This window comes from Ischnura elegans, chromosome 9 (genome assembly GCF_921293095.1).
Source record: "Ischnura elegans chromosome 9, ioIscEleg1.1, whole genome shotgun sequence".
NCBI lineage: Eukaryota > Metazoa > Arthropoda > Insecta > Odonata > Coenagrionidae > Ischnura > Ischnura elegans.
In genome coordinates, this window is record NC_060254.1 from 38,279,997 (window position 1) to 38,286,538 (window position 6,542).

Below are 6,542 nucleotides of genomic sequence, written 5' to 3' on the forward strand. Positions count from 1 at the left end.
GATAATAGGGTTTTTGGACCTTCCCTTGGGGAAGATTAAAAGGGTATGCCTAGCTTGGCTCGGGGCTGAGTTGTGGCGTGGCGACTGGCTCAGCTGGATCGGCCCAGTGGCTAGGGACGTATTTGTTCATTCGTAAAGGGATTAAAGTCACTGCTTTTTTTATTCAGAGTGACTCCTTTTATTTCCGGCACCAGATCCTTCCATTCGAGACACGTTCGTATTGTCGCTAATAGCTCGTTCGAAGACGAGCGGGATACGACAACACGATCATTCCCACTGCTCATTTTTCCATCGCTTATTCAGTCATTTTCCGTAATTACAACTATTATTCAATGAAAACTCAAGCGTGGTGTTAAAATCGCTGTTTACGGACTTCGCGTTCTGATTGGCTGAAGGAAGGTGCCATCCATCGATAGTTTCAGCCATTTATATTGCATTAAGAGGATTCTCAAGTTCGCCGCTGGCATTGTTGTCGCTCCGAGCGCATTCAATTCAGGTTTCAATATCGCTTCACTTGCGGTGCTATCTGTCATCGATTTCAACTTTTCACGAAGAAATACATGGCAAAATACGTAACTGAGCCAATAAAAATTTAACGCGTACAAGCAATGGGGTAGCCAAATAAAAAAATAAAATAAAATAGATAAAAATAGGATAGGAATATTTTTAGGAAATAAAATCTCCTTTAATTGACTGTACCTAGAAATTTCCTTTGGGGGAGGGGGTTCAAAACCAGGGTGGAAATATTTGAAAAAAAGGGTACCAATTAGACTAATCTAAGGTATTTCGTAATCGAAAAAAACTCATTCATCAAAGAAATCTTCTGTAAATTCATGTTTTCAACATTTTGTTTTCTTTCAAAAATGTGCTTTTATATTTCGGGGGGAGGGGTCCGGACGCCCCGGACCTCCCACCTCGCTAAGCCGCTGCATGCAACATGATTGTCAAATAAAGGACCACTTCCACCACGGTTAATGGGGAAAGCCACAATTAACGAGATAACGCTCCTAGTGGCGCCCGCGCCGCTGACTGGAGGCGTTCGAGATGTGGGTGAGGAGAAGAACGGAGAAGATTAAGTGGACAGAGGAGAAGAAACGATGAAGTGCTGGACATGGTGGGTGAGGAGGGTGGAGACATCAGCTGATCATTCCTCTCTATGGATATTGGAAATGAATTACGCCTCGGTATCTTAACTGGCTAAAGTACTCGACCGGAAATCGGGGGATCCGGGTTCGAATCCTGGTCAAGACGCAAAATTATATTCTCTGTGGATTTTTCTCACAATTTGTGCATTGCGGGTGACTCCCGTAAAAGTTTTCACCGTGGCTAGTCCCGGTATATTTAAAATTAAAACTGACAATTACAGTAAAATAAGTTTATTCTCAAGGACATCCCCACCAGCTAAGTGTCTCACAAGAAACAAGAGTTCAAACATTGATAGAAGTATGGCGAATTATGGCAAAACTCCAATGACAAATACCGGCTAAACACTAGTGATTGTGATAGTATTTTTACTTAATGTGGAGCATTGTCAGAATAAAACTTAGCACCTCAAAATATCCACACAAAAATAAAAGTCCAAAAATTGTCATACTACAACAGCGGAACTTTGACCAGACTAAAAACTCGAAAATAGCGCCTCTAGATAGTCGAACCTTCTTAGCAACCCCTGGGTAAATTTTATAACAGAAACAGGTCTGTTTAAAATTATACTGGAGAAATAGCTTATTGTTTACTAAACGTTATCCCCTATCCTTGCCAATGTATAAAAATGCCTTGTTTTCTCCGTGTCATTTCTCGGTTGAAGTTGATACACCAACGGAAGCGGATTGTTATTGATGTTACTACGAACACAGGAATAGATGTGGCTTCCACGTGTACGAGTTTGCATTAAACTCGGCGAAGCAAAAACCCAGACACTTGCTCGGAACTTTGCCGATGACCTCTACGCTTGATCGCGAGTAAATGTATCAAATATTATAACTCACGTGCAAAACAACTTTGAAGATGATGTTGACAAAATATGTACGATGATCTCAGCGTATATCCGGAGTGGGGAAAAGTAATAACACAAGAACGCATCTGCGTGATGGAGGAGTTCCATAAAAGAGGGACTGTTAGTTTGCTAACCACATTCTCGTCTTCGCGACTGGCGCAGACATACGGGCTGAACTCCAGAAAAGCCATTTCTGGAGTTCAGTCCGTACATCGGCGCCAGTCCCGAAGACGACAATGTGCTTCCACGCTTTTTCATCTTGTCTGTCCTGCTTCTAGCTGTAGCAACAATCGGTAAGTACTTCATTATTACTCCTCTCGCCTGCCTTTCATCTGGAAAACAAATTCTCTTCCCCGTAGACAAACTTAACAAAGTTAAATGAATTGATCCTTTTTTCCAATGGGTGGTAATCAAGGAGGTTGTAAATATCTGGAAGCGCTGTATTCGGTCAGTATTCCGCCATCTTGGTTTGACCATTTTCGGACTTGGTCTCAAACAGTGTACGTAGGTATGTAATCAAGTATTCTATTCCTTACATCGCCTCTGATTTATAAAATAAAAATACAACAATTACTTCTTGATTGTCGTCGGAGTTTTCCGATCTTTCGTCATACTAATGTGCATATTAAGCTGTTCATAAAGTCATATCGTGGTGATAATATATCGTCGTGAACATAATTTCGTATTATTATTGCGACCACTCCGCTATCGTAAGATTTCCATTGGCTGTAATCTTATTAACTACTGGTAGAAGTGCAGGAGAATGAATATTTTACACTTGTAAAATACTATTTTCGGCTAAGCTAGTTTGCACAGCGGAACCGTGGTGGTTGACAATAATATTTTCTTGGGAAAAGATATTCGAGGCATATTTTCACGAAGTTTTCCCAAAATGATAGAAAAAAGGTTTAGTGTGTTCGTTTGAATTGGCGTATCTAGGGGGGACACGGGGGCACGTTCCCCCCACCTTTAAAAATATGCAAGATTTTTAATAAGGTCCCATTATCATTGCGTTCGTTTTGTATTACGAGGTATCCTTCTGCCCCCCCAGAACAAAATCCTGGATCCGCCCCTGCTCGTTGGCGATATATTATATTTTAACGAAACAACTATCATGGCCGAATATTTCACCAAATAGTTAGCATTGACCCTTATGGGATTGTCAATGTTTTGGTCAAAGTAGGCGTGGATATCCTACCCAAGCACCCCCATTCCTGCCATAACAATCAACGCTCGGAACCAGTGGTGCCCTACCCAGTACATTTACAACCTCTTTGGTGGTAATGCAATGGTATATAGGCACACAAATGCATACATACAAAATGGGAGGCACATAGTGTAAGAAAATGAGAGGTGGGGGATAAAGGTTGACCCGGACCGCCGCGGAAGGATGGCGGTATGGGAAGCTATGAAGGAGCATGTGGTTGTCCTGAGTGAACAATGTCGGCGAACCTGAGTTACTATGGCATTAAAATTGCAGTAATAAAATAAAAAATAACCGAAGGCTAAAATAGATTTCCACCACATGAAACCACATTTCTTTGTTCATATAATCATGTGATATCCATCCAATGAGTGTACCTCCCCTCCTACTTTCTAACATTGTTCACTCAGGACAAACAATTATCCCCAACCTCCCATTTTTTAATTTTGTAAACTGTGTGCCTCCCATTAGGTAACTTTGTATGACTCAAGGACCACCATACTATTAAGGTGCGTTTACACTTAGTAACATGTTATATAAAACAAGTTACATATAACTTGTTTTACGAAAAAGTTACCAATCCATAAAAAATATTACATGTAACATTGTGTTATAAAACAAAACTATCGTGTTATACAACAAGTTTTTGGCTTCCTACACAGAGCGGGTTACACATGTTACACCGTGTAAACGGTGTAAACGCACCTTTAGCTTCCCCAAATTGGCCAGCCTTGCACCCCTACTGACTCAATGAATGTAAGGTCATACTGTCCCTATATCCTGTATTTAACGTTACGATGTCGTACAGTGACGAAACTGGTTTTTACTAATACCATACGTTAAATTTAGACGGTTGTTAAATTAACATAGTATATTTTTATAAGAAACTTCATTTACTTTTTAATGTGAATGTGAAAATTAAAACCGTACATCACAAGTGAAATAAATCTTTATAGAACTAATGAACAAATCCAACCATCCATTTCTGGTCCAAATATTATTAATAAATTAGAAAATAGATGATTGTCGAGAGAAGTTCTAAACCGGAAAGTACGTTATTTATTTTTCCCAACAACATTTTGCTTTCGCTTTTTTCCATCAATGATTTTTCCTTACTTCTGACAGCACCATTAATAAATAATAATTAGCAGATTTCCTGGGTTGAGTATGATTAAAAACATCTACCTTAAACTTTACAGGAAATACTGAATCTAGTTCACGTGTGACTGTCCCTGGTTCATCGCACGACGGAGGAGAAAGCCACGTACACGGCATTAAGGAGTTCATTTTCTACACTAAAAGAAAGGTCGGATGGAAAGAAGCAGAGAACCTGCGCCAAACATCGATCCCAGGAGGCATTCTAGCAGAGCTGAACGGCAGAAAATCGACAAGGTCGCCTGTTATCTAATCTCGAATAATAAGCACCTTCTGAAGAGTGAGTTACCTCTTGCTGTAAAAATGTTTTTCTTTCTTTACGATTCCTCATCATTAAGTCATTTTTATTCAAACTAATCGATCATGTATACGTCACTTTAAAGGATACGTCACTTTAAATACTTCACCAGTGAGACATTTGGTCATCACATCAACTCAGGCCACTAACCTTTCACTAAAGTAGTAATCTATTGGTCGTTTAGATGAAGTACTTGTCAAAAGAATGTCCTCTGCGCATCAGTTATAAAATTCCCTGATATTTCCACACTTCCAATGGGAAGTTTCAAGGGTGATGTATCTCTTCCTAAACATAGGTATTTTGGGGTAAATATCACCGATCTTGCAGAAACTACTGACTACAGGAATAGTTTTAAAATCATTTGATTACTGAGAGCAAAGTTATTTGCGCTTACGCTTTGATTCATTTTGAAAAACATTTTGCTAAGCCCAGTTATAGAACCAGACGTCCCGAGCTCCGGTCGTGTATGCAACCAATCTCAAAATCCAGCCGCATGGCATATGATAAAGACGGACAGGCGATTGTAGAATGCAAATGATATTTTCGTGATGAATCCCGCCATTTTCAACAGCCAAATGCAAAGCCTTTCTTTTTGATACATCACCTACTTTTGAATAAAGTGCAGTTGTTGATCATTATCATTACTTATGAGATTTTTATTGTTATTTTTTATCATATATACATGCATAATTTATTATTTTATATACATCAAAATTTATAGACCTTAGTGATGGTTTTGGTGTTAAATAAATGCACAAATGCCAATCTGCCCGTTCCACAGTCCGGTCTTTGCCTTGTGGCCTATCGTTGTGGCATTGTTGCCTATCATGGTGTTGCACTTGTTGTGGTTGCTAGAGTTTTGAAAAGGAAAATAACTGCTTTGAGGACACCGGAATTAATTGTGACTTGCCACATTTCCATGCTATCATTATTGTTGTGTGCTTACGCGATTCTTTTTGGCATTTTTCATTATCATATGCACACGTAATTTATAATTTTATAAATAACACGATGTAACGGCCTCAGTAACGTTTTCCAGCGTAAAAATGTATTAATGATAACCTCTATTTCCCATGGAAATAAATTGGAAGATTATCTATATCATTTCAGTCCCAACCATTTGCAAGTTCATTTCAACGTCATTGAAATGAAAAAATAAATAAATTGATGGAATACAGAAAAGGTTTTCATTACATTAGCGTTAAATTTTAAGATATCTGATTCGATCTCATGACATTCGAGGGCAGCACATCCAACATCAAAACAAAGTAACCCAGACAACTAATCTTTACTTGCAGACCAGTCGACAATAGAAGTCGGAGGTCGATATGGCGGTACATCTTGGAAATGGGTGAAGTCCGGCATTAACCTTCCTTGCAAGGCGTCGGCTGACGGCTATCCTCCATGGAAGAACGAGAGGATCTTCTTCGAAAACAAGTGCCTCACGATCAACAAGCCGACCTTGTCCTGCAGTCTCTTCAAATCTTTTTCGTGCCGACGGAATGCAACGAGAAGCACGGTTTTTTGTGCGTCAAAGGTATGACGAATACTGTTATACATGATCAGTTATGTCTTCTATTTATTTTCTAACTAGCAGGCCACCTCGGAAAAAATAGTACCCAAAGAAGTGGAAAACTTGGAAGTTAGATTTCATGGTCATAATTTCCGTATACCGCGCACGTGATCGGCTTACACCCCACTCCACAACATTTATCGTTTTGTGTCCGTACGTGAGACAGCAAAATACGTCGTATGAACGCATACCCAGCAAAAACGTTTGCATATAGGATTAATAGTTACGTGGAGGCACTGCTGAGTTATGCTTCACCTTTTAGTGTGTCATAATATTTGCCCAATCGGCAGGATTTCTCACCACAGACGTCGTATGA

General features: G+C 39.5%; 1 long non-coding RNA gene across 1 annotated transcript; it reads left to right on the top strand.

Annotated features, from left to right (window-relative positions):
• The first annotated feature begins 2,152 nt into the window (after nt 1–2,152).
• Nucleotides 2,153–5,999, top strand: LOC124165968. The gene is made up of 3 exons (XR_006866370.1): nt 2,153–2,289; nt 4,400–4,635; nt 5,952–5,999. It is a non-coding gene; the product is annotated as an uncharacterized LOC124165968 (long non-coding RNA).
• The last annotated feature ends 543 nt before the right edge of the window (nt 6,000–6,542 follow it).